This window comes from Pelophylax lessonae (genome assembly GCF_965119305.1).
Source record: "Pelophylax lessonae genome assembly, chromosome: 2".
Taxonomy (NCBI): domain Eukaryota; kingdom Metazoa; phylum Chordata; class Amphibia; order Anura; family Ranidae; genus Pelophylax; species Pelophylax lessonae.
The window spans coordinates 75,218,606-75,231,517 of NC_138769.1; positions in this window are offsets into that span (position 1 = coordinate 75,218,606).

The following is a 12,912-nucleotide window of genomic DNA, read 5'->3' on the forward strand; positions in this document are numbered from 1 at the left end:
TGCTGAAATTTTATTGAATCCATTTTTCCTTCTACTCGTGAGATGTTCCCTGTGCCACTGGCTGTAATACAATCCCAAAGCATGATTAATCCACCCCCATGCTTAACAGTTGGACAGAGGTTCTTTTCATTCAATTCTGTGCCCCTTCTTCTCCAAATCATACCTTTACTCATTCCGGCCAAAAAGTTCAATTTTAACCTCATCGGTCCACAGAACTTGTTTCCAAAATGCATCAGGCTTGTCTATATGTTCATTTGCAAAGTTCAAACGCTGATTTTTGTGGTGAGGACATAGAAGAGGTTTTCTTCTGATGACTCTTCCATGAAGACCATATTTGTACAAGTATCTCTTTATAGTGGAATAGTGTACCACAACTTCAGTGTCTTCCAGATCTTTCTGGAGGGATCGTGCAGTCAAACGTGGGTTTTGAATTGTTTTTTTCACAATCCTGCGAGCTGTCCTGTCTGACATTTTTCTTTGTCTTCCAGATCTTGCTTTAACTTCCACTGTTCCTGGTGACTGCCATTTTTTAATTACATTCTGAAAAGAGGATATTGACATCTGAAAATGCTTTGCTATCTTCTTATAGCCTTCTCCAGCTTTGTGAGCGTCAACTATTTTCAGTTTCAGTTTTCTAGACAACTGCTTAGAAGATCCCATGGCGCTGATTGTTGGGGCAAGGTCAGATGAGTCTGGGCATTGAAAACCTTTGAGATTGATATCACCTGGTCTTCCCAGATGATGATTGAGAACAATCCATGACACTGGCAGGTCTCAGCCTTGCAAAGGGGGCAGTGCATGCTATAAATTCTGCAGGGTGCCCAAACTTTTGCAGACACAATTTTTTTGTTTTCTGTAATTTTGAAAGTGTCAATGATGGAAATAATAATATGCAGTAAAAGAAACCCCTGCTGAGGAAGTCATGCTTATTGACGTATTGCATACGGGGGAAGGAGTCTGATGTCACCCGCAGCTCTCTGAGATCCTGGAACACATGTCTGCACTTTCGCTTTCATCTGGCACTGTGACAGTGCCTTGCTTGTGAGTGATGCTTTATTTTTTACTTTAATAAATGTCCTTAATTAAGCGGAGAGCATTAGATCGTTTTATTTATCTTTTCCGGATTGCCATACACGAGTTTCTGTGAACCTGTTGGATCCTGGATATACAGATCTTCTGGCTGCCTCCGGCTTACTGATACAAAGTGTTGTGACCCCTAGTGGTCGAATACAGGAGGTGAGAGGCTGTATTATCTGTGGTGGAGGAGTCACGTTTGCAGTGTCGTTTTAAATATTCCTGTTTTTCACTTTGGAAATCAGCTTTTAAGGACTTTATGATTTATGATCCACATGCTTTTTATTGTGCATTTTATACATTTTAATGTGAATGATTTTATGCACTATTTGTAATTTTATAGCGCTGCACTTTATTTTCGTTTACTGCATATTAATGATGGAAATAAAATCTAACTTTTGTTGACATATTATAAGAATGTCTAATCTGTAATGCCTTTTGGAGATTTTGCCATCTTTCCTTGGCTTCTTTATGCACATTAATACAAATTTTTACCTGTGGTGCCCAAACTTTCGATCCCCACTGTATGACCATATAGACATCAGTAGGTGACATGAATTTCCAAATGAATAGAATGTACTGTGATAAATGTAACTATAAAGTGCAAAATGTTAAAGTCCATCAATAAGTGAATGAATATTAAAGTCCAAATAATTTTCTTTAGTGCAAATAAAGTTCTTCCAATCTTTAATCAAAAGTGCAGGTGCTCAGTGGTAGACTTCCTCCAATACGGTTTAGTGACTTATAGGTGCAGGTTCCTTTCCCAGTGAAATTGTAAAGATGGGTGACTTACCAGATGTAATGGGTCTTATATACCATACGGTACTAAGATCAATCATGCTTGTAGGCCCTCAGGGCCAAGGTAGGTTCCCTCGTGCCGCCTCTGAGACGGGGTGTTATGTGGATTTATCCTCACCTTCCCTCGCATCAGCATGGGTCAGGGTATAAAAAAAGAAAGGTGCTCCAATAGTGCAATATTGTTAAAAATGTTTACCCATCCGTGGGTGATTAAAAGCAAGAGGTAAGCAGTCATCGTGACTGTACAGGGCTACATGCAGAGTGGCGAGCAGAGGGTTCTGCCTTGCGTTCCAACTGCGAGCTTCCGTCACGCTGTGCGTTCCAAGAACTGACGCGTTTCATCACTGGTCATAGTTAATTATTCCATTGCATATATTTGCTCATTTGCACAAATATTCTATTTTGCGATATAAATATCCACTTATTGCACATAGTATATAAATTGCTCTATTGAACTATATTATATGCTTTTTAAATGGTCATAGTTATTAATTAATTATTCCATTGCACATATTTGTTCATGTGCACAATTCTCTTATATTGGTTTTAGTTGTGATACAAATATCTCCCTATTGCACATAGTATATCAATATTAGCAAGCGCTGTAGGTAGCCCTGAGCCGAAGGGCTATTTTCTGATACAATACGTTGAAAGAAACATAGAAACATAGAATGTGTCGGCAGATAAGAACCAGTTGGCCCATCTAGTCTGCCCAATATATCTGAATCCTATGAATAGTCCCTGGCCCTATCTTATATGAAGGATAGCCTTATGCTTATCCCATGCATGCTTAAACCCCTTCACTGTATTTGCAGCTACCACTTCTGCAGGAAGGTTATTCCATGCATCCACTACTCTCTCAGTAAAGTAATACTTCCTCATATTACTTTTAAACCTTTGCCCCTCTAATTTAAAACTGTGTCCTCTTGTGGTAGTTTTTCTTCTTTTAAATATGTTCTCCTCCTTTACCGAGTTGATTCCCTTTATGTATTTAAAAGTTTCTATCATATCCCCTCTGTCTCTTCTTTCTTCCAAGCTATACATGTTAAGGTCCTTTAACCTTTCCTGGTAAGTTTTTTCCTGCAATCCATGTACTAGTTTAGTAGCTCTTCTCTGAACTCTCTCTAGAGTATCTATATCCTTCTGGAGATATGGCCTCCAGTACTGCGCACAATACTCCAAGTGAGGTCTCACCAGTGTTCTGTACAGCAGCATAAGCACTTCTCTCTTTCTACTGCTTATACCTCTCCCTATACATTGTCTTCCCACCTTTAAGTCTTCTGAAATAATTATTTCTAAATCCCTTTCCTCAGATACTGAGGTCAGGACTGTGTCAAATATTCTATATTCTGCCCTTGGGTTTTTACGCCCCATGGTGCATTATCTTGCACTTATCCACATTAAATTTCAGTTGCCAGAGTTCTGACCATTCTTCTAGTTTTCCTAAATCCTTTTCCATTTGGCGTTTCCCTCCAGGAACATCAACCCTGTTACATATCTTTGTGTCATCAGCAAAAAGACAAACCTTACCATCGAGGCCTTTTGCAATATCACTTATGAAGATATTAAACAAAATTGGTCCCAGTACAGATCCCTGATGTACCCCACTGGTAACATGACCTTGTTCTGAATGTTCTCCATTGACTACAACCCTCTGTTGTCTGTCACTCAGCCACTGCCTAATCCACTCAACAATATGGGAGTCCATGCTCAATGACTGCAGTTTATTGATAAGTCTTCTATGTGGGACAGTGTCAAAAGCCTTACAAAAATCTAGAAAGGTGAACCTTTGGCGCAGTCTGAGGTCCTGAGCGCTGTGGAACAGGTTTTCATTGAGGACATCTCTTTATTTAGCTCCATTTAGCTTTGCCCTTACCAGTCTCCCAGTCCCTGCTGCCGAAAAACACCCCAACAGCATGATGCTGCCACCACCATGCTTCACTATTGGGATGGTATTGGGCAGGCGATGAGCAGTGACTGGTTTCCCCCAGACATATCATTAAAAGTTAAGACATACAATTCAATCTTCATTTTATCAGAGCAGAAAGTCTTGTTCCTTACAGTCTGAGAGTCCTTCAGGTGCTTTTTTGCAAGCTCCATCTGGGCTTGTTTTGCACTGAGGACATGCTTTTGGCTAGCCATTCTAGTGGCTGCACTGATAGTTGTCCTTCTGGAACTCTATCTCATCGCCACACAGGATCTCTGGAGCTCAGTCAGCGTGACCATGAGTTCTTGGTCACCTCTCTTGCTAAAGCCCTTCTCCCCCCGATTGCTGAGTTTGGCTGGACGACAATCTCTTGGAAGAGTCCTGGTTGTGCCATACTTCTTCCATTTGAGAATTATAGAGGCCACTGTGCTCTTAGGAACCTTCAGTGCAGCAGACATTTTTTTGTAGCCTTCCCCAGATCTGTGCCTTGCAATAATCCTGTATCTGAGCTCTGCAGGCAGTATCTTTGACCTCATTGGTTTGCTCTGATACAGTATGCATTGTTAGCTGTGAACTTTTATAGAAAGGTGTGTGCCCTTGCAAATCATATCCAATCATTTATCACAGTTGGACTCCAATCAAGGCATAGAAACATATCAGCAATGATCTAGAGAAATAGGAGGCTTGCAAAGAATCTGAATACTTATGCCAATGTGATATTTCAGTTTTTCCTTTTTCATACATTTGCAAACATTTCTATAATTATTTTTTCACTTTGTCATTACAGGGTACTGAATGTAGATTAATTTAATAAAAATTAATTTAATTGTTGTATCAGGCTGCAACATAACAAGGAAAAAGAGAACAAAGAAGTTGCAAATAGTGGCTCCAACAAGGGTATGGTGTAAAAGGGTTAAATTACTTTATTGAGGCAAAACAAGTGAACATATAAAACAACAATAATCAAAAAATGCATGATGTATAATGTGCCTATTGACACTAGGATAAAACCAGAAAGGGTCCTGTCTCATGTAAAACACTGTCTACGCTACAAAAAGACTCCGCCCACCACCCCTCCCGTGCTGAAGATATGGATGGTAGAAGGATCTGTCACTGAAATTGTGGGTAGACTAAGTAGGATAAAGTTCCAAGGAGCTCCAGGAATAAAATAAACTTCCGATGGTAGATATTAAGGATAATATAACTTGGCTTGAAACAGGTTAGTTGGCTGGGATGATGAAGATACATTTAATTGTTGTATCAGGCTGCAACATAACAAACTTTTAAAAATGTGAAGGGGGTCTGAATACTTTAAGATTAAGAATGCACTCTATACAGATCTTTCTTTCACAGGTTAGTTAATATAGGTTTTAGTTTAAAATTTGTTAGGTATTTTTGGGAATTCCACTTCAAGCTCTCTAAACTAGATTTCCCATTATATTCAAGGGTGCTAATTTACACTTGAGCTTAGTGCCGCTTGAAACTCAAAAAAGTACATTAGCTTCTTGGGGTAGAGTCACACGTTTTGCCTCCAATAGCGTTAGCTCAAAGCTCCAAAACGCTGGAGGAGAAAAAAAATCAATTATTCTCTATTCTCTATGGAGTTGGTTCACATCTCCACTCCAAGTCACCTGAAGCCAAACACCTGCAGCTCAAAAACATTCTGGAGCTTTTTTGTAGCTTAAATTGGGCAGGTTTGTGGATTTTGGGTGCATTTTTATACCCATCGAAATTAATGGAAATGTGTGAATTTGCATTTGCATTTTGTCATGTGTTTTTGCATGATTTTCTGTATAAATGCGAAAAATGTAAAAAAAAAAAAAAAAAATAGTAATAATATATGAATAAATAAATGTTAAATACACAAATAACTAAAAATCATCAATAATAAATAAATAAAATAATAATATTTAATAAATAATAATTACCCCTAACCTTAAAAAAATATACTAAATAGATTAATAATAATAATAATAATAATTATAAAAATAGAATTATAACAATAAACACCCACCCCCCAAATAAATATATATATATATATATATATATATATATTTTAATACTAATAATATTAATAATATTAATCATATTAATAATCATAATAACAATGTATTATTATTATTATTATTAATAATGTATTTATTTGTGTTAGGGTTAGGCTGTTTATTATTATTACTATATTTTAATTTATGAGGGTTAGGGGTAATTGTTTATGTATTTATGCATAGTATTCATTTATTATATTTATTATTTGTTTATGATTATTTTTACTTGTGTATTTATTTTACATCTATTTATTCATTTTATTATTAGGAGTAGTAGTAACTCCTTAACAAAAAATAAATAAATAATAGTAAGACAATAAATAAAATATTAACTTCCAACTCAACCTCTAACATAACGCCTTACCTTAACAAAAAAATAATAATAATAATAATAATAATAATAATAATAATAATATGCGAATAATAATAATTTAAAAAGATAAAGAAGCTGATAGACAATCTAAAAAAGCTGAAAAAACCTAGCAACAAATGATGCAGGCACCAGCTTAAACTGGAACTTACTGCATATTCAGTAAATGAATAAATCAGCTGCTGAAAGTGCTTAAAAAAACTGAAGGTTTAATACCACTTTAAGAAAAAGAGCTGTATACATTTCAAATAGGAAATACATGTTTAAATGATTCATTTTAAAATGTAAAAAGATTAAGCTGATAATTTGGTTATTGGGTCACAAAACAAGTATGTGATCCTGCATATGATTCAATGATAAGAATGGAAACATTATTAGGTGATACATTGATTTTCATGTAATGAATTGTCGCCTGTTACATAGCAATGTATAAGTATACATATATTAAAGTGTTCGCTATAAACAAGGAGAGCTCGCCGAAAGAGAGAAAACAGCGCCACCTAGTGGAAACTTTGGAGCTTGTCACAATTTTTGACTCACTTCTCAAAGTTTCATGTAGAGTACAGCAATGTCTCAAGGACATCGAATATGTCTTTAATAGGTTTGCTATGTGAAAACATGTGGGATAATTACGATGCTCAGATGGTAACAACGGGTTAACCATGCTGAGCCTCAATAAGATGGTAAGCAGTGATTATATAAGGCGCAATGAATGGGCCCGAGTAACAAAAGTGATTGATTTTGCTCAGTCCTCACTGCAGAGTGTAATTTCAAGTTATATCTGTAAAATCCACGACCAACCAAGTCAGTGATTTGCCTAAATCTTAATATCTGCTTCAGGTAAGGATTGTTTCGAACAGTAATAAACACACCACATTAGACCTTGTGCACACAGGACATTTCATGTCCTCTTCTAGACACCTTTGCTCCAGGGAGAAAGACACAAGATTAAAAAATGTGCCTCAAGCTGAACTTTGCATGTACGTTCTTGCTTGTTTATCTATGTTTGGCATTAATGCATTCTATTGGTCAGAATAATATTTTATTTTGGCCATTAGAAAGTATTAACGCACAAGCACACCTAAACATGTCTAGCGTTAATGCGCGTTTGGCTTTTTTCCACCCACTGACTGTGGAAACTTCACACTGGACCTCATGCAACTTGGATTCTGTGCCTTTCCACTCTTCCACCAGACTCTGGGACCTTGATTTCCAAATGAAATGCAAAATTGTCCACAGTCAGTGATGATTTTGGGAGCCATGTCATCTGCTGGTGTTGGTCCGCTGTGTTATATCAAGTCCAAAGTCAGGGCAGCCCAGGAAATTTGAGAGAAATTCATGCTTCCCTCTGCTGACCAACTTTATGGAGATGCTGATTTCATTTTCCAGCAGAACTTGGCACCTGTCCACACTGCATAAAAAGTGTCAATACCTGGTTTAATGATCTTGGTATCACTGTGCTTGATTGGCCAGCAAACTCTCCAGACATAAACCCCATAGAGAATATGTGGGGTGTTGTCAAGAGGAAGATGAGAGACACCAGACCCAACAATGCAGAGGAGCTGAAAGGCCACTATCAAAAGCAACCTGGGCTTCCATAAGGCTTCATGTACACGGGACGTTTGAAAAGTTCTCCTGAAAGCTGGAACTTGACAGCTAGTAACCGTTGGTTAACCACTTCAATTAAGGGCACTTTCACCCCCTTCCTGCCCAGGCCAATTTTCAGCTTTTAGCACTGTTGCATTTTGAATGACAATTGCGCGGTCATGCAACACTGTACCTACACCAAATTTGTGTCATTTTCCCCCCACAAATAGAGCTTTTGGTGGTATTTGATCACCGCAAGGTTTTTTCTTTTTTGCTAAACAAAATTAAAAAAAGACAGAAAAGTCTGAAAAAAAAAAAGTTTTTTTGTTTATGTTATACAATTTTGTAAATAAATAAGTTTTTTCCTGCACTGATGAGGCTGCACTGACAGGCACTGATGAGGTGGCACTGATATGCAGCACTGATGTGCACTGATATGTGGTACTGATAAGTAGCACTGATATGCAGCATTGGTGGGCACTGATAGGCGGGACTGCTGGGCACTGATAGGCGGCACTAATATGTGGCATTGATGGGCACTGATAGCTGAGACTGATGGGCACTAATGGGCACTGATAGGTGGCACTGGTGGGCACTGATGGGCACTGATAGGCGGCACTGATGGGCACTAATGGGCATGGATAGGCAGCACTGGTGGGCAATAATGGGCACTGGTGGGCGGCACTGATAGATGGCAATGATATGCACTGGTGGGCAGCACTGATGGGGAGGGCACTGGGGGTCAGCACTGATGGGGAGGGCACTGGCGGGGTCCCTGAGCCCTGATTGCCACCCCTGGTGGCCATAGCGGGCATCCTTGGGGTCATGGGTAGGCATCCCTGGGGTCATGGGTGGGCATCCCTGGTGGTTCTAGTGGCACCCCCCCCCCCTAGGGTCTGCACTGGTAATCAATGATCTGATTACCAGTCCGCCCCCCCCCCCCCTGTCAGGAGAGGCGCAGACCGGCGCTCCTTTACTCGTGCCTGTCAGGCACGTACTGAGGAAAGCCGATCAACAGCTCTTCATGTGTACTATGTGACCAGCTGTGATTGGACATGGCTGGTCACATGGCAAAGAGCCTACGTCAGTAGGCTCTTTACCGAGATTGGAGATGCGGTGTGTCAGTGTGACACGCCGCATCACCGATCGCCGCTCTGCGCGACCCCAGGGGGCGCGCAGAGCCCATTACCCTGCCGCCGTCATGTGACGTTCGGTCAGGATAATGCAACCACTTTCCCGACGTCAATTGCCTATAGGGCGGGCGGGAAGTGGTTAAAATTGTCAGTTTTTCTGCTTTAACATGCCATGTTTAGCGGCGCTTGCATTTAGAAGCATTTTCACATTGTAAAATGGTCAGAAATGTATCCCCATTGAAAATACCTATAAACAAAATGCTTATAAACTCAAGTTTTGATGTTATCGCTGAATGTCTTATGACCTCGCAGTGCAGTCATGTCTCCACCTCCCTCCCCTCCTGGCCTTTCAGAAAACACACCACCCCAAGCTCTTTTTTGGTGAATGGTCAGGAGTACGGATGGAATCCTGCGTGTTCGGATCGTAGTCGCAACCCACCTGAGCAATCCCATCAAGAAGCCACCACTGCACATTGCCAATCATAGGCAATGAGGCATTTCCCAGCATCACATACACACACTGTCTGTGATTGACAATGTTTAAAAGTGAAGCTAATAAATTAGGTAACCGCTTACTAACAAGAGGATATATTAAAACTATACTTAGGAAAGCATTTAACAAAGCTAACTCAAAGACAGGACAAGAGCTTCTTTTTAATAAAAATAAGAAAGATGGAAAAGAAGTTACTGATCACGATATTATTTAGGTGTGGTAGATGTGCTTTTTTCCCTTGGATCTTTGAAGGTTCATCCTTCAGGTTAGCCAATGGCAAAAATAGGTTGGTCACAAAACATGTCACTTGTCAAACGAGGGGGTGGTATATATAATGTTATGCCCTTGTGGGGCATTTTGAGTGGGTAAAAAGATTAGGCCTTTTTGGAAAAGAATTTCTGACCACATTTAATACATTAGAATAGAAACCGGCCAAATCAAAAACCCTATTGGGGGGCATGTAGGGTGCAAACACAACTTTGACAAATTCCTCATTAAATTTGCAGTTTATGAGACAGTCCCTGAATATCCTACAGAGGGAAATTTGGATAAAAAATCGCTATGTAAAGAGTCTCATTGGATATATAATAATAAAAGCTACTGATCCCCCTGGCCTTAATGATATGCTCAGCTATAAGCCCTTTCTATAAACTAGGTCCACATCATTCAGTCAATAACTGATTTATATATGTAAGTCTGTATGCAGGATGTGATGCGATCGGCCAAATGGGGAGTGGTGAGAAATCTAACAGCTGAATGCTGAACAATACACACATCCCTCTACTCGATCCCTTCTCAGCAACCTTTCAGTGTTTGAACTTTATGCTGTTCACCCGCAACCAGGGGTCAAGTCCTGGGAAAAAAAAAGTGTGGGAACTCACCCAAGATCCCCCCCACTGACATTGCAAAAAAGTACCTAAAATGCCCGTATTCTTTGCTAAACAGTACAAATATCAATATTTAAACTATAAACATGTAGATAGTGCTTTTAGCAATGTGTTTAAGTTAAAACAAAAGTCAAAAACCATATTTCTCTATTTACACAAAGTTCCGGTTAATATAACCCAGCCACCAAAGAGTTCCAACTTACATCAGAGTCTGTAGGATTCCCCTTTACAGGGCAGGGGAACTCTGACATAAAGGAGAATTTTGCAGATCATGATCTAAAGGGGAACTCAGATATAAGGGGGGGGGGGCTCTGGTGACCAGAGACCACCTTATATCAGAGTCCACTGCGTTCCCCTTTACATCAGGGTCTGCAGCATCACCCTTTACACATCAGAGCTCCCCTTCACATCAGCATCCACAGAGTTCCCCCTTGCACTGTAAGGGGAAACCCTGCACAGTGGAGAGCACAGGGGAAGCAGAGAGCACTGGAGGAGCTGAAGGGCGGGGGGGGGGGGCTGGAGAGAATTAAGGGGGGGTTTGGAAAGCATTGCAGAGGGGTTGGAAGGCGCAGGGGGGTGGAGAGAACTGGGAGGGCACTGGGGGGGCAGGCAGAGAAAACCAGGGAGATGGAGAGCACAGGGGAAGGGGGGAACTGGAGAGCACTGGGGGGAACTAGAAATCACTGAGGGGGGAGCCAGGGGGCACAGGGGGGTGGAGAGCACTGGGGGAGCCATAGAGCATGGGGGAGATGAAAAGCACTGTGGGGAGCTGAAGAGCACCGGGGGGACTTAAGGGCACTGGGGGGCTAAAGAACACTGGGGGGCTAATAGCACGGGGGGTTAAGAGCACTGGGGGGGGGGCTAAAGAGCACTGGAGGGCCAGCAAAAGAAGTTGTATAGGAGGGGGATGGGGCATCTGCATTTAGATGAATTGATCTTTCCATATTGCTCCTGCAGCCGCTGAGAGGAGGAGAATCAGGTATTCAGCGACAGCAGGAGGAATATGGAAAGTTCAATTCGTCTATATGCAGCTGCCCCATCCCCCTCCTATCCAGCACACAAACGAGGCTCCTCAGGCACTCTCATTGACCTTCTTCGATACACGACTGCACCTATACATATACACACACACATAAAGTATATACATACACACACACTTATTGTAAATTTTTTTTGGGTTTTTACTAAATATATGTAGCAGAATAGATTTTGGCTTAAAAGGAAAGTTGATTTTTTTTTTATTGGATATGTTTTAACCACTTGACCTCCAGAAGATTTACCACCTTTTATGACCAGGCAATTTTTTCCCCACAAATAGAGCTTTTTTTTGTTTAAAAAAAAAAACCCAGTGGTGGGTAATACCACCAAAAGAAACTTTTTTGTGGGGAAAAAAATATCCAAATTTAATTTGCATACAGTGTTGCATGACCGCGCAATTGCCAGTTAAAGTAGCGAAGTGCCGAATAGCAACAAAATGCTCTGGTCATGAGGGGGGTAAAACCTTCCAGTGCTTCTGTAGTTAATAACCAATTTATTGTGCCCCAAGTTGGGCTTTAAGAATACAAAAATGAAAATACACATCAAATATTTTACAGATCAAAAGTTTAACCACTTGCCGACCGCTCACTGAGCTGGTACTGCGGCAAAGTGGCTCGTTCCCGTCCAGCGACGTAGACCTACGTGGCTGGACTTCTCCCCTTGTGGGCGGCGCCGGAGGCTCGCTCCCGCTGTATTCAGTCACAGCGGGAGTCGGGTCAGGGTAGGAGAGGCGGTGATCACCGCAGCTCTTCCCCGATCGTCGGGGAATTGAGTTTGGAGATCCGCCCGCTTGTGTAAACAAAGCGGGCGGATCTCCTAAGTGACAGACAGTGACAGATTGCAGGGTTCAGCATAGAACCTGAAACTGCGATCTGTCCCTATGTCACTCAGTCACCTCCCCCCACACACGTTAGTAAGCACCAGGCATACATTAACCCCTCCCTCTCCAATAAAATTAACCCCTTCCCTGCCAGTGTCATTTTTACAGTAACAGTGCATATGTATAGCACTGATTACTGTAGTAATGTCACTGGTACCCCCAAAAGTGTCAAAAATGTCAGTCATGGGTCCGACCTGTCCGCCGCAATGTCGCAGTCCCGCAAAAAAAAAAAATCGCAGATCGCCGCCATTACTCGTTAAAAAAAAAAACACCAAAAATGACAGAAATCTTTCCCTTAGCTAGTAAACGCAATAACTTTTGCGCAAACCAATCAAAATACGCTTATTGTGAATTTTTTTACCAAACATAGGTAGCAGAAAACAAATTGGCCAAAAATTTAAAAAAAATTTGATTTTTACATTTTGGGGGGGGGGGGGGAATTTCATATAAAAAAAATGTGAAAATATTGTTATTTTTTCAAAATTTACGCTCTTTTTTTGTTTAGAGCGCAAAAAGTAAAAATCACACAAGTGATCAAATACTACCAAGAGGAAGCTCTGTTTGTGGGAAAAAAAGGACGTAAATTTCGTTTGGGTACGGTGTTGCACAACCGCGCAATTGTCAGTTAAATTCGCACAGTGCCGAATCGCAAAAAGTGGCCTGGGCGTAAGACAGCAAAA